The sequence below is a fragment of the Mizuhopecten yessoensis genome, unplaced genomic scaffold (assembly GCF_002113885.1).
Source record: "Mizuhopecten yessoensis strain PY_sf001 unplaced genomic scaffold, ASM211388v2 scaffold6285, whole genome shotgun sequence".
Taxonomy (NCBI): Eukaryota; Metazoa; Mollusca; class Bivalvia; order Pectinida; family Pectinidae; genus Mizuhopecten; species Mizuhopecten yessoensis.
Window position 1 is genome coordinate 344,154 of NW_018406473.1, and position 15,150 is coordinate 359,303.

The following is a 15,150-nucleotide window of genomic DNA, read 5'->3' on the forward strand; positions in this document are numbered from 1 at the left end:
AATTTAGTTACTACTTTTTCGAATACTTTCCCAACTGTACTGAGTAAAGATATAGGTCGGTAATTAGAGGGTTTAGATTTGTCACCTTTTTTAAAACAGGGCATCACTAGAGCATGTTTCCAAGCGTTAGGAAAAAATCCAGTATCGAGAGATGTCCTAAAAATACGAAACAATGGCACTGCGATCGAATGGGCTGTATTTTTTAACATGTTATTACTAATAGTATCAGGACCAACAGCTTTATTAATATTTAGGGATTTCAAAATATCGGTTATGTCATTAGTCGTAAAATATATGTCTGTTAAGGAGGAGTCCGTTCTGGTGTCAGCAGTCGGTACTTCAACGTTAGAATCGTCAATCGTTGATATAGACACAAAATAATCGTTTAGAATGTTAGATTTTGTTTCGTCGGACGTTTCTATGTCTCCGTTCGTCGGGTTCGTTAGAGGTGGAATAGAGTTTGATTTGTCAGAAGTCTTAATTAGGTTACGAACAGTTTTCCAGAATTTTTTGGGGTTCGAGTCAGTAAAGCTGTCTAAGAGTCTATTTATGTTCGCATAAAATAGTTCTTTCGTACGTTTCTTAAGGTTATTGACGTGGTTACGTTGTCGTCTAAATCGGTCATGATTATTGTCCGTGCGGTTGTTTTTAAATATCTTTAAGTAACGAACTCTTTTCCTTATTTCTCGTCGAAGTTCTGAATTAAACCAGGGTTTGTCAGTCGGCCGTATAGTAATTGTTATAAAATGGCAGGAGCCACCACACTTTGTTCCGAATGACTGAATCAGACGAAAACGATGGCGCCTCCACCTGATAATCTCTACTGTTGTGTTGCCGTTTTATTTCGATATGAAAAAATAATTATTGCACTTCGGGATACTTGACTAATCGCAGGGAAATAGTTAATCATGTTTACCTACAACAAGAACAATAAATGTACAAATAACATATTTATACATGAATGTAATCTAAATTATTTTTAAATATGAGGAATATTGTCATTGGTTGTATACTACACAATCTTTAGAAACATGTCCACAGACTTCCTTTCCACGTAACTATATGATTTAAATACACAGAAGGGAGATTGAAATAGCCGACATCAATGAGACTATTTTTGAAGCGTACACCCGTTGCCTACATTTGATTGTGATGGTCCTCAGTTTGTATGTCCTGTACGTACGGAGCGTCCTTGTTACATTGTACAAATACTAGTCGTTGAGGAGAACGGTGTTGTTTAGAGAATTATTCTCCTGTTCTTACACGTGTAACTGGAAAGAGAATATTTTACTTCCACCGCGGATCGAACCGGCGATCCCTAGGGTTCCTAGTCGGACGCTCTACCACTGAGCTAAAGGAAAATTCCCTCTAAAGCTCGAAGCTAGAAGGCGAGCGTAATCCTATGTATAATTAAAATCTGTCAAACAGGCTTAGTGGGTATAGGCCCTCAATAGCTGTCTTTAGTGTCCAGTATTTTGAGAGTTCAACAAGTCTCATTCTAAATAGGCATACTTTTTCCTTGTTTCTCCTTCACTTGACGGTGTGTGCGGTGTCTTTAGAAGGCCTTGGTTAGGTTGTGCTAGGTTTATTGTTACACAAAGGGAAACATTTTAGATTGTGAATTTATCCATGTACGGTACACTACAAGAACGTGTGTGAGAGTGTAAATCAGATCTACTTGAGACTAAATGGTAAGCTATCACTAATAAAGGAAATTGGTTGTGCTACGTTTCAGTTTCAGGAATCGATCCAGGAGTTTGGAACATTCCCGGAGACGTTAACGCGGATGTGAGGGGCCATAGTGTGTGACTAATATAAAAAGTGCACGGAGAAATACCATACGTTTACATAATATTTGGTTATATATCACTTTTGTGGAGCTGTTCGGTGATACACGTGGTCTATATAGAACTGCGGAAGAGGAAATATTAATACTAAACAGCGGGACAAAGGCGTATTTATATTTCCGTATCACGGAATATATACATTCATTCGATAAAGAAACTTATTGTTCGTCATTTCATGGCTAAACTATCTCGTTTGTCTTCTCTTGCAGCTTCTGTGTTTAATAAAATGTGCATGTGAAATCTACAGGGACAAAACGTTAACGTGAAGCCGACGAACCCCGATGACACGAGACGGTGCGTGTACGTTACTCGTCAGTGGTAATACTAGTGTATGGCGTACCTATTGAAACTCACTAATGTGAGAAACAATCGGCTGTCATATTGAATATAATTGCTGTTAGCTTGATAAACAATGGGCCAACATATTGAATAAAAGTCACCTTTAATTGACCTGATTGGTAATGATAAATACCGTCCCTGTCGAACCTTACCACATAATTGTCATGCACGTATAATACAACAACAAATACAACTTGTATAATGAAACATCTAAACGTCTAATGACATTCGAGGTCAAAAGGTCAAAAGGGACATCTTTTCGATAGTGTCCATGAAAGTATGGCTATTTTGGAAATTCTATTTTATAAGGATCATTTCGTTTTCGCTGATTTCGTTAAAATAATTCAGGCCATGTAACATAGTTAATTAGTACGGTAATGCATCGTTTATGTAATGAAGCTTGACAAAATTGATGCTGATGAATTTGTACGAAAATCGACGACAGAAAAAAAGAGACCTTTACGCCCCTTTAATCATGAATGATTGTAATCCCCGGACGAGGAATTCCTTCGGGAATTGGTTTAAGTTGTATTTATTTCTGTTCTGTCCTCATAACCTGCGTCCGTGTTTCACTAGTGTCGCCGGATACTCTAGAAATGTTGGATCAGAGTCTGTTACTTCAAAGTTCAAACGCAGCACTCTGTTGCACACACCTTATTCCCAAAGCATAAAATCAATTTATATTAATGAGAAGTCGATAAAAAGCTAATTATTCTGGAAATTAATATTCACGTACGGTAGAACATTGAAATTGAATACGGTCGATATACGTCCTCTACGGTTATAAAACTGCGACGGGACAATGTGACAGGGCTGCACGTTAAACGGTGTACAACGTTATTGCGGGGGCGTAGCTGACATAACTGTCTTTACTTTGAATAATTATAAAAAAAATAAGAGCCTCTATAATGCTCCTTAAACGAATGAAACAGAATGTTTATCTTCAGTATTTTTTTTCGTTATTTGCGATTAAACTTAATTTGGTGTCGGCTGACATGCCTTTCTTGCCTGTTGCGCCGAAGATAACTGTTATACACCAAACCATGTTAGGTGAACAGCGCTGCTCCGTAGACGTACAGGCATGTGGCTTAAATGTTTATCTTCTAGGCTGCTCAGTGTGTACATTACATTGTACTATGTGATATGCATAACATATCGCACGTTTTATACTTTAAGACAGGGGGACACATGCACGATTTGTCGGGTACAATTCACGTGTTTAGATAGAAGTCTTAACTGTTGTTATTATTGACTTGTAACTTAAATGACTGACGTCAATCAAGGCTAGAGCCCCCAATGCTATTGAATCTCTTGTTACACGGTGCGATATCGCTAGACCTATTCTGACACCAAGCCAGAACTACTGCACTTTATATGTCATCGCCAAGACTCCAAAATGTCACGGACAATTACAAAGTAAATATTCCCATAAACTGACAATAGTATATGCGATGTAAAGATACATTTTCATTCAACGGTGGAACTGTTCTTGTGAATGAGCTGTTAATCTTTCATCTTGTCAAAACGGCGAATGAACGTGAGGCAAGTTTACTGAACACAGGGCCGCCCTTTATCGTACAAGTCAAAATTTTAGATCTAATAACAAGATCCGCTCTTTGTAAACGAAGTTAATTTACGTTTACATTGATGAGTAAAACATATTTATATCTACATGTATATATAAAGCAGGGGTTCCGACAGTAGTGCAATTTGACAAAATTGTCATTTTACTAAACATCAATACATTATTACGTCATGTAAGCGCTGTAATCACGTCACAATTATATGGAAACCAATCAACAGCGATAACATCGAACCCAAGTACGTATCAGACACGAAGATCGGTATAATTATCTGATGATGTTGTAGGAGTTGAATTATGGGAGCTATTTGATAAAAAAAACGTTCGATACTATTTTACCATATTATGTCAAAAAGTTATGTAAATTTCAGCAACTGACATCAAGTTAATTGTAAAGAACGCCCGACCATATATATACATTTTGTATATGTGTGAGTTTGCTTTTCCAACTCATCTTGGTTCTACGTTTTATTGACGAATCATTCCCGGAGAACGCCAAGCATGGAGTAGCTACAGAGCAGTGATGATGGGCAGGGCGGTGTCCGGTGCATTTTCTGCTGAACTTCACCAAACACATGTTTAAATGTCAGACAGAACTCTAGAGGTCCGCTAGGGAAGCTTCAACTCTGATAAAGACAGCCTATTCCTATTATCCTCAAATTGTAATAATAATACTGTACTGTGTATTTGTGCCTCATTTAAAAATACATTTCAAGGTTGACAGCGTTTCAGTCATCTATCATGACATTTTATCAAAGTCGACTACAGATATTTATATGCCCCTTGCAGCCCCGTACATGCTTCCTCTATCCATATGCCGTAACAAACCATTATTTTGCAGACGTGACTTAACGCCCGTTTGTGAGCATTGTTTTCACGTTGAAGCGTTCCGCCCATTTCGGCGAGATCTCGGTTGTGGATGTCCCCTACGACACAAAACAGCCGCCAGAGGTCACTGCTGTGAACGCTGTATTTTTTGGTAGACGGTAGATGTCAATATCCATGAGCAATGCATACATTGGTCATCGAAGGTAAAAGAGTCCGGCTAACAAAAACACTTATTGAGATCAATGCTAATTAATCAACTAGAGAGAATACAAAGGAATGCAGCTCGCCTAATTACTGGAAATTACAAAAGTCGGGATGAAGGATGTGTCACAGAAATGCTACAACACCTAAAACTGCCAACCCTACAAAAAAGAAGGAAATCACAGCGACTAGTATTCATGTACAAAGTAGTTGAGGGGTTAATACCAGCCCTACCCCCAGATCAGATAATCCAGCACTCTGGAAGGACGCGAAAAACAAACACAAATCGTTATGAGAACTATGAAACATCAGCAACATTAAACAGGAACATTGTCAACAACTCAAGGCCATTAATCATCCCAGGATACAAACAGGTAGAACTCCTTCTTCATCAAAACACCGCTTGAGTGGAACCAACCAGGGGCGGGTCCAGGTGAGGGCGTAATGGGCGTACGCCCCCCCCCCCCCCCCCCCCCCTTTAAAAAAAAACAACAACAAAACTATCGGAATCTGCTAATATTGTATTGAATATGGCAATTTATCATATTCATTAATTAAACACATAATCCCCCTGACACTTTAACTATAAAATATACATGCACCAAGTCAGGAACCGTTACATTAGTGCATTTCACAATTATTTTATGTTTTTTAACAAAAAAAAGTACAAAAAAAGGTACAAAAGATTTGATTCTACGCCCCCTCTTTCAAATATCCTAGAAACGCCCCTGCCAACTGGGTGATATAGTAGTGTGCGCAGAAAGCGTAGAGGGACTTAGATCAGCACTTTCAAAAAAAAAAAAAAAGATAAGTAACATATTCTCTCTCCCCCGTCGTTACACGCCATTATTGGTTACTACGACGTATCCAATGTAAATGTAAAAAAATGATTAATTTTTATCGTCACAAAAAATGCACGTAAATCTTAACCGGAAGTAAGAATTCGACCAATCAGATGAGACCGTCCAACAGTTGACGTGCATTCAAATTCGTATGTACCAATGTTTGGATGTCCAATTAGTGCCCGTGACTCATACTCCACCTGGTCCTTGATGGGGGTCATTAGGACTGCCCCCGAGGTGTCAGTAATAGACGGGGTAGAGATTGATGAATCAACTTCGGTTGTTGGTCTGTGGTTCTAATCAATGTAATCGCTCTGTGATAGCACTTTAATTAAATGCATTTATCATCTGCCGCGATTCATGGAAGCAATGATGAAGCCAAACCGCCTCTCTCAATTGTTTCACCGGGCTGCGCGACAAACAGCCTTGTCTTCATCCCTATTGAACGACATATGGCTGGCCATGTCACATGTAGAATGACAAATATCACATGTAGAATGACAAATATCACATGTAGAATGACAAATGTCACATGTAGAATGACAAATATCACATGTAGAATGACAAATATCACATGTAGAATGACAAATGTGACATGTAGAATGACAAATATCACATGTAGAATGACAAATATCACATGTGGAATGACAAATGTGACATGTAGAATGACAAATATCACATGTAGAATGAAAAATGTCACATGTAGAATGACAAATATCACATGTAGAATGACAAATATCACATGTAGAATGACAAATGTGACATGTAGAATGACAAATATCACATGTAGAATGACAAATATCACATGTGGAATGACAAATGTGACATGTAGAATGACAAATATCACATGTAGAATGAAAAATGTTACATGTAGAATGACAAATATCACATGTAGAATGACAAATATCACATGTAGAATGACAAATGTGACATGTAGAATGACAAATATCACATGTAGAATGGCAAATATCACATGTAGAGTGACAAATGTGACATGTAATACGCCCGGCTTTACATAAAAGGAATCATTTTGTTAACATATTATAACAGGATAGTACAGCACTTCCCATGTTCAACTGACCTGTTTAGGAAGTGTTAATAGTGTTACGATACATTGTGTATAGTGTTACGATACGTTGTGTATAGTGTTATGATACGTTGTGTATAGTGTTATGATACGTTGTGTATAGTGTTACGATACATTGTGTTTAGTGTTATGATACGTTGTGTATAGTGTTACGATACATTGTGTTTAGTGTTACGATACATTGTGTATAGTGTTACGATACATTGTGTATAGTGTTACGATACATTGTGTTTAGTGTTACGATACATTGTGTATAGTGTTACGATACATTGTGTTTAGTGTTACGATACATTGTGTATAGTGTTACGATACATTGTGTTTAGTGTTACGATACATTGTGTATAGTGTTACGATACATTGTGTTTAGTGTTACGATACATTGTGTATAGTGTTACGATACATTGTGTTTAGTGTTACGATACATTGTGTATAGTGTTACGATACATTGTGTTTAGTGTTACGATACATTGTGTATAGTGTTACGATACATTGTGTTTAGTGTTACGATACATTGTGTATAGTGTTACGATACATTGTGTTTAGTGTTACGATACATTGTGTATAGTGTTACGATACATTGTGTTTAGTGTTACGATACATTGTGTATAGTGTTACGATACATTGTGTTTAGTGTTACGATACATTGTGTATAGTGTTACGATACATTGTGTTTAGTGTTACGATACATTGTGTATAGTGTTACGATACATTGTGTTTAGTGTTACGATACATTGTGTATAGTGTTACGATACATTGTGTTTAGTGTTACGATACATTGTGTATAGTGTTACGATACATTGTGTTTAGTGTTACGATACATTGTGTATAGTGTTACGATACATTGTGTTTAGTGTTACGATACATTGTGTATAGTGTTACGATACATTGTGTTTAGTGTTACGATACATTGTGTATAGTGTTACGATACATTGTGTTTAGTGTTACGATACATTGTGTATAGTGTTACGATACATTGTGTATAGTGTTACGATACATTGTGTATAGTGTTACGATACATTGTGTATAGTGTTACGATACATTGTGTATAGTGTTACGATACATTGTGTATAGTGTTACGATACATTGTGTATAGTGTTACGATACATTGTGTATAGTGTTACGATACATTGTGTATAGTGTTACGATACATTGTGTATAGTGTTACGATACATTGTGTATAGTGTTACGATACATTGTGTATAGTGTTACGATACATTGTGTATAGTGTTACGATACATTGTGTATAGTGTTACGATACATTGTGTATAGTGTTACGATACATTGTGTATAGTGTTACGATACATTGTGTATAGTGTTACGATACATTGTGTATAGTGTTACGATACATTGTGTATAGTGTTACGATACATTGTGTATAGTGTTACGATACATTGTGTATAGTGTTACGATACATTGTGTATAGTGTTACGATACATTGTGTATAGTGTTACGATACGTTGTGTATAGTGTTACGATACATTGTGTATAGTGTTACGATACATTGTGTTTAGTGTTACGATACATTGTGTTTAGTGTTATGATACATTGTGTTTCGTCTTTTTGACGATAAATACTTTAAACTTATCACAGGTACTCAATGTAATGTATGTTATACTGTAGCTCTGAAATCCTTTATCACCTTTCACCATCTCTACAAGGTCACACATAATCTCTTCAAGGTCACACACCATCTCTACAAGGTCATGCTCTATCTTCCAAATCCACATTCACAATATTTCGAGTTCACAGACGTCATCTCGTTATAAGACACATTTTTTCTATATATCACCTGCTGCCTCTATCAACGTCACACACTTTCACGGTCACGGTCGAATAATACGTCTGTCAAGGTCACATCGACCTAACAAGGTCATATTCAACCCTTGTCAAGGTCACATCCTACTTCTGTCTATGGCTTGTATACGTTTTCAACACACATACGTAATATCTTGTCCAGGTCAAATATCATCTCTGCCAAGGTCACACATCAAGCAGACAATTCAATATAAATCAGTATGATTTGTTCAGCGTCTTTCTTTATATATTAAACAGACCAGGCTAGCCGATCGATCGAATCCTATGTCAGCAGGTGCGACTTATTAATTTGCTACTGTCAAAATGTATTAGGCAGCATCGAAATTGGTTTTGACTTGAATGTATTTTACTTTCAATTGGTTAAACCCAGGGAATCCTTACATTATATCGTAACTGTTATATACTTAGCCATGTTAATGTCAAACGTGGGTTCTATAGCACTTAATTGGTGAAACTTAATGAAGAGGAAATCTATTCCTTTTCGTCACAGAACGTAATTTGAACAATTTATTTTTGGAATACAGTCGTACGTTTCTAACTAAGAAAAAAAGTAGGCGATGCATGATTATTATATTTTTTAAACAAATTAAAGAACTAGGTTGCCATAACAAAAACAAACATTATTCATAATTCGATAAACTAGTAGGTTCTGTCTGTAAATCCGGTCCAATCTGTTTAAAGAAAACCCTGTGAAGGGTAATGTAACCGAGTTTTGATCTGCCGTCCTTGAGGGCATAGAAAGCACATTCGATACATTAATTCTCCCTTCAAAAGAACAATATACGGCGAGGCTAGAGTCGTGAATCTCCCCTCGCGCCGACCTGCCACGCCAGGAGGAGGGGACCCGGGGCGCTATTTATGCAGATGTGTATGGGTGAGAGGGCTTGTGACTCATAAGAAAACGCGTAGAATGTTTTGTTGTTTAGAGAAAAAAACTGTTGGACTGATTTAGGGAAAAAAGCAATGTATCTCACGCCCTGTAGTCTACCGGGAGCACTATCGCTGTCAGCAAACATGCCTGGAACAAAAGGAATGAAGGTCCGCCTCGGTTACCGATTCCCTGTGTGATTGCCGTTATATATACGGTACATATAGGAGGATTTTGGGGACACGTTCTCTCTGATTTTTCACAGTTGTCTGCATTATTGATAGGCACAGCTACCTCTGTGTGTTAAAGCTGTTAGCCTCGCTGTATTAAGCGGAGCAGAACGTATATACACAACGAGCCTCATAGCCGGTTGTACTGGATGTTTTGAGGTAAAGATATGAAGGTAAGGAAGGGTAATGTGTAGTTTAATTTAGATATATATATATAGTATGCGTATGATATAGTCAACACCTGGTCTAGCATGTCGGGTAATGGTGAAGGGAGCATACCTCTATGATTCACACCTGTATAAAAGTATCTAGGTTGGATACCGCGGCCCCAAGACGTTCCTAGCTGTGGGGAAATGTAAATAGCTGACCCCTGTCTATCGCAGAGGGAGAAGTGTCACTAACGCGTGTGTGTATATGCAGATAGACGTGTCGATGTTCAGAGCGTGTACGTATACCATATCAGGAGAATTCTACAGAGAACTACGTCATTGACTTCATTCACATGTTTGGAGAGGCATGTGACCAATTATCGTCACTGTCCTTAAATGTTTATACTTTTCTGTAAGATAGTTACGGTTCTAATCCGCGGGAACTAGTAAGGAGCCCTTCGGAGGATTTGTATTCGGTACTCGCGCTGTTCGGGAGGATCGTGAACCTCTGTAGTAGTGTACAATAAGTACACCTCTCTGATCGCCTGGTCGGGAGGAATCTCCCTTCACCTGTCCCTGACCGTCAACAGAGCTGTATTTTGGGAACATTAACACGTGCTTACCATTTAGGCGGAGCGTACCTGTCTGATCCCCGGGCACCTGTCGAGGAACATCAGCCGTGCTCTTCACACGTTTTCGGGAGGGACATGTAACGTTGAGATAGAAACGCCCGCCACTGTGTGAGGGATTCCGCTCAGTTATGCGGAGCGTACCTGTCTGATCCCCGGGCACCTGTCGGTGAACATCAGCCGTGCTCCTTAAACGTTTTCAGGAGGGACAGGTAACAACGTTGAGACGGAAACACCCGTCACTGTGTGAGGGGTCTCGATTCGGAGTATAGTATTACTGTATACGGACAGGGGAATTCTGTGTCGTATGTTGATACGGGTACTGAGTTGTTTCACAGCTCAGTTCTCACGTGTTTGTATATATACCTGTGATACCTAGCTATACACACTCTGGATTAGATGGTGCTTCTCCTGAGACGACACCTTTGCTTCTTGTGATCGATCAGCATATATCTACCATGGGACGTGAACTTTACTACAGGTAGGCTAGACTTCATCGTTTCAAATGATGCTGTAGTTAATCAATCTTACCTGTACATATAAGTATATATCAACAAGATTATTTGTTAATTCAAATTTGTTATTGGCGAAGACACTGTCATTAACTTCACTACATAGTGTAACATATTGACCCAACGTTCTGTGTAGCTAGCGTGGTGCTACCCGGATAACTCTGTTTAAACTGGGTGTGATATATTTCGTTTAAGTTGAAATTCAAATATGAAAAACAATACTTATTATATTACCATAAATTGCAAATTTGGTACGTACAATAATGATTTGCCCGGGTAGGTTGTTTCGGTAAAGGGGTGGTCACTCCATCTGAAATGTTATATGAAAACAAGAAAAGTAGACCATGCTTTAAAGAATATCGTCAGAGCCATATCGGTATTAAAGAGCGCAGATTTACACATATGAAGTCGATACTAAAACGTAACTAACTACTTTTAACTTTGGATAAGGAACTAATTGGCTAGTTTAAACTCCCTGGGGTTGCTAGCATGCTACATACATCAAATGTCAATAGTTACATTATCTGTAAATTGTAGTTTTATCGTTACTATCCGGCCTTTAACCTGAATGGGTAAGTTGATTTTTTTACCTGAACATGTAAGACAATTCTGCAACTGCAGATATTTATCTTCTCTCTTTATCGTGGTATCTGGAAATCACCACTTTTAGCTGAAGTGTCAAGTGTATCCAATACACCCCTTATTTGCTTAACGAATGCTTCTGAAATACCGAGACATTTTCCCACCTGCGGTACATACAGTGCCAAATAAAGTGGTACTCGAACAGCACAGCTTAGTACAAGCTTTGGTATCCTTAATGGATACCTTTTGTTCGGATGGAGCTTTTAGTGAAATACGAACACATGTAGTATCAAACCTCTGTAAACCGAGCCGATGTCCTCCTCTTAACAAAATGCTTTTTTAAATTTTAAAACAACAAACAAATCATGTTATTGACCAATGATCTTTGATAGGAAATTACTGTTTTATAGACTTCAGTGTTCGGTCTGTACGACAAAGAAAGTCGTGCACCTGGAGCGCCGGGTAGAATTTGGAGGATAGGTATACTTAATTAGCGTACGTGCAGATATATTATAAATCTCAATTACTGACAGTCTAATTACTGAGAGGGCCAGGTAGTCTGACGTACAGGTGGTCACCCAACACGATATTAGTCTATATGTCACCACGGGGGAACGGGGCAATTCACGAGCTTCCTGTCGCTTTCATACTTTCCATAGATGTGAGTAAATATGTTCTGATAAATAACAAGCCTGTATAACATTTTCTTGCAAAGTATAGACTGTTCTGGTACTCTGGTGTGTGTACGCATTGAGAAAATGAGACGTCTTTTAGTTTGGTATAGAAAAACAGGGCTAGTGCCCTTTTACTGAATTGTAAAGGGCATCGAACTACGAACAATTTAATCTAAACTTGTTCGTTTTGTATTTCTCATATTCTTTGCTGGGGCTAGAATTTATACAATACCATTTCCCAACATAAGTGTTGGCGAATGCACCAGGTCGAAGTGAAGTTGGTTCTAGTTGCTTATGTAACTAGACCATGTACCTCTCTGTTTTTATCGTTGATTTCGTTGTTAGATACGACACTTTTATGATCAGCGGTACTGATGAGATTCAAATGTCAAGGTTTGATCACCTTACCGGTAGTATTTATACCTTTTACATCTCTCCATATTCGTGGAGCTCTAAAGTCTCATTGTTCGTCACTCTATCCTGAATTTAAACCACTGTTCTTGTTTTAGAACTTAACGTGGGATAAACAAAATTCACTGCTGGTGTGTCGTAAATCGTAAAGGTGACATATAGAACAATTTGCTAATCTGACATTCTGGGTATAAGGGTAATAAAATTCAATGTTGCGTTGACTCCAGTTAAAATTTACACATTAGGCTATAAAACCTGGTCTATAATTGTTTGCCTGAGGTTACTGAAGGGTGTCCAGGTACTAGCCATTAACATACTAGACTGATATCGTCCAGCCGTGAGACGGACAGCCTCATTGATTGAACGTCGCCGTTGTTCATGACTTGCATTCGGATCGCATTACCTGGGACTACCTGAGCGGATTTACAGCGGGGGTCTCTTCACTTCCCATGAGGTGTCGACTGACTCTCTGCAGAATTGAATTACTTTAAGATATCCGGTGGGGTTTTCGGTAGGGGATATTTTTCCCACAGCGAGTGTCATTTGTTGACTTAAAGATTGCATTTAATTTGAGGGAGCGGTTGTTCCTCGATTATTCTGTTTGTAAGGGCTAGGGCCTTGCTGTGTAGCAGTAGTGTTATTGAGAATTTCAAAGACGTCGTTCTTAAAATTGAATGCAATTTATGGCTGAATTGTAGTTTTATCGTACCATTTGTGTCCATAGAATTTCGTTTAGTCAGGGAGGGTATTGTGCACGACCTTGAACAGTTGCATTACTGTTCACGACGTGGAGGTTCATACGTCTTTACAGACTTCGGAGACGATAAATAGTGGCATGTATGTGGCAATGGGAATTAAACAACAAGCTACTGTCAGTAACCTAGTGTGGGGTTAAATTACTGAAATGATCAGAGTCCAGAGATTAGTGTCGCAATATCTATTAAAATCTACCGAAGTAAAATATAAAAACGAATATATTTTTCGACGCAGGAGATTAATTTGTCTTTTGAATCACGTGACTTCAAATGCGAAACTAAGTTAATACGTGCCATTTTACATGAACATTAATTGCTGCTGAGCATGAACTGACCCAATACACGTGAGCGATGTTTAGTAATGTTGCTAAACAGTAGAATAACCGGATCGCATGAGTAAAATAATTTGCGAACAGTTGTCATCATTATAACGTAATGAATACTGTAAACGAAATTTGAAATACATGCGTGTAAATATCTGTCATTAAAGTCGACATCTCGTGTTATAAACGTACTTTATGTAGTTACATCTCAAAGAAATGGACCTACTAAACGCCGAACTGTTGATCAGAACTAGACGGAACATATTTGTGTTGACCAGGATGTTGTTAAAGAGTAAAAACACCTTTCTTATTTACCGCATCGCAATAGGATGCTGTAGCAACATGATATAGGGAAGTTGTTATTTAGTTTCAATCGCATAGTTTAACTGAAATGGCACACCTTCTTTTTCCAATTAGAGACGTTTTTATACTTCTTACCAAATTCGAATTTCGTTTTATCTTCTGTGTCGTCGTCACTGACACCTCAGGGAAACATCTTTGATTTTCATGCTGTCGGTTGATGTGCTCCGAATAAAAGCATCCCAATAACCTTGTTTTCTAGATATCTGTGGTATCTGTGGTGTCACACACAAGTCCGTCAAATTAAACATTTTTATTGAATGCATGAGTAATTAGCGTAAAAGGTGCATTGTAGATTGCCACTAACTATTTTATCGTAGTTTGTCTTTCAGGGACGATCATTTTAAATGGATTTAAATATCCACATGTAAGTGTTATGTTAACTAGACATTGTTATATTGTAACATGTTTAGTAAAACGTGCAATGATTTCAATACGTATCTTAGTAGACTGTGTCAGGGTTTGAACTTGTTAACTCAGTTGTGCTATGGTTTAACTTGTTTTAGATGCCTCCCGGAGAAGACCCATTTTATTGTGAACTCTCCGACTTAATTGAATTAAATGTATTGCCATTATTTATTTTTTCGCGTCTCCCAAATTAAAATTAACAAAATTTCACTCTGGTGTATATCATTTGACTTAACGTTGATCGTTACATATCCAAATGTTTTAGCATAGATAGCAAGATCGTAAAACAAGACAGGGGGAGGAATCCAAGATTCAGTAGCATTTAATGACATTTGATTGGTGACACATCTGGCATATTTTACTGTATATAGCACCACTCTTAAAACGTTTCTCTTACCATATGAAGGATTAGAGTCAATTTGCTGTCGTGCCATCTGTGTACAGTATTCTGTGGCCTAATCTTATTCGAAATGAGAGACAACAACAGCCCGCGGAACGCTTTTTCAAATACCACGGCAAATATGCTTATGCAGGCGTCAATTCTTGCCTTTTCTCGGACATTTAAGCCTTATATATCGATAAAACATAAGGTTTGGGCCGGAAGTCTTAAAATCGCCTAACTCTTTGCCGTCATTTACTTTTTACTTTTCCCCTCCATAAAAAGCCCAGCATCCATTATCGCTAATATTATTAAGGGAATGTGACACT

General features: G+C 38.0%; 1 protein-coding gene and 1 long non-coding RNA gene across 8 annotated transcripts in view; one reads left to right on the top strand and one right to left on the bottom strand.

Annotated features, from left to right (window-relative positions):
* Positions 1 to 10,494, bottom strand: part of LOC110451902 — a 25,257-nt gene extending 14,763 nt beyond the window's left edge. For both annotated transcript variants that reach the window (XR_002463120.1, XR_002463119.1), the window contains exon 1: positions 10,412 to 10,494. This is a non-coding gene — a long non-coding RNA (uncharacterized LOC110451902). The remainder of the gene's footprint in view (positions 1 to 10,411) is intronic.
* LOC110451901 (heparan sulfate glucosamine 3-O-sulfotransferase 1-like) overlaps positions 1 to 15,150 on the top strand; it is a 107,564-nt gene that overhangs the window by 64,986 nt on the left and 27,428 nt on the right. The window contains exon 1 of one of the 6 annotated variants that reach the window (XM_021500127.1): positions 9,673 to 9,812. The exons of 4 other annotated variants lie outside the window; for them this stretch is intronic. The gene's annotated coding sequence lies outside the window, so the exon portion shown is untranslated. One more of the 6 variants, XM_021500126.1, reaches the window with a different exon arrangement.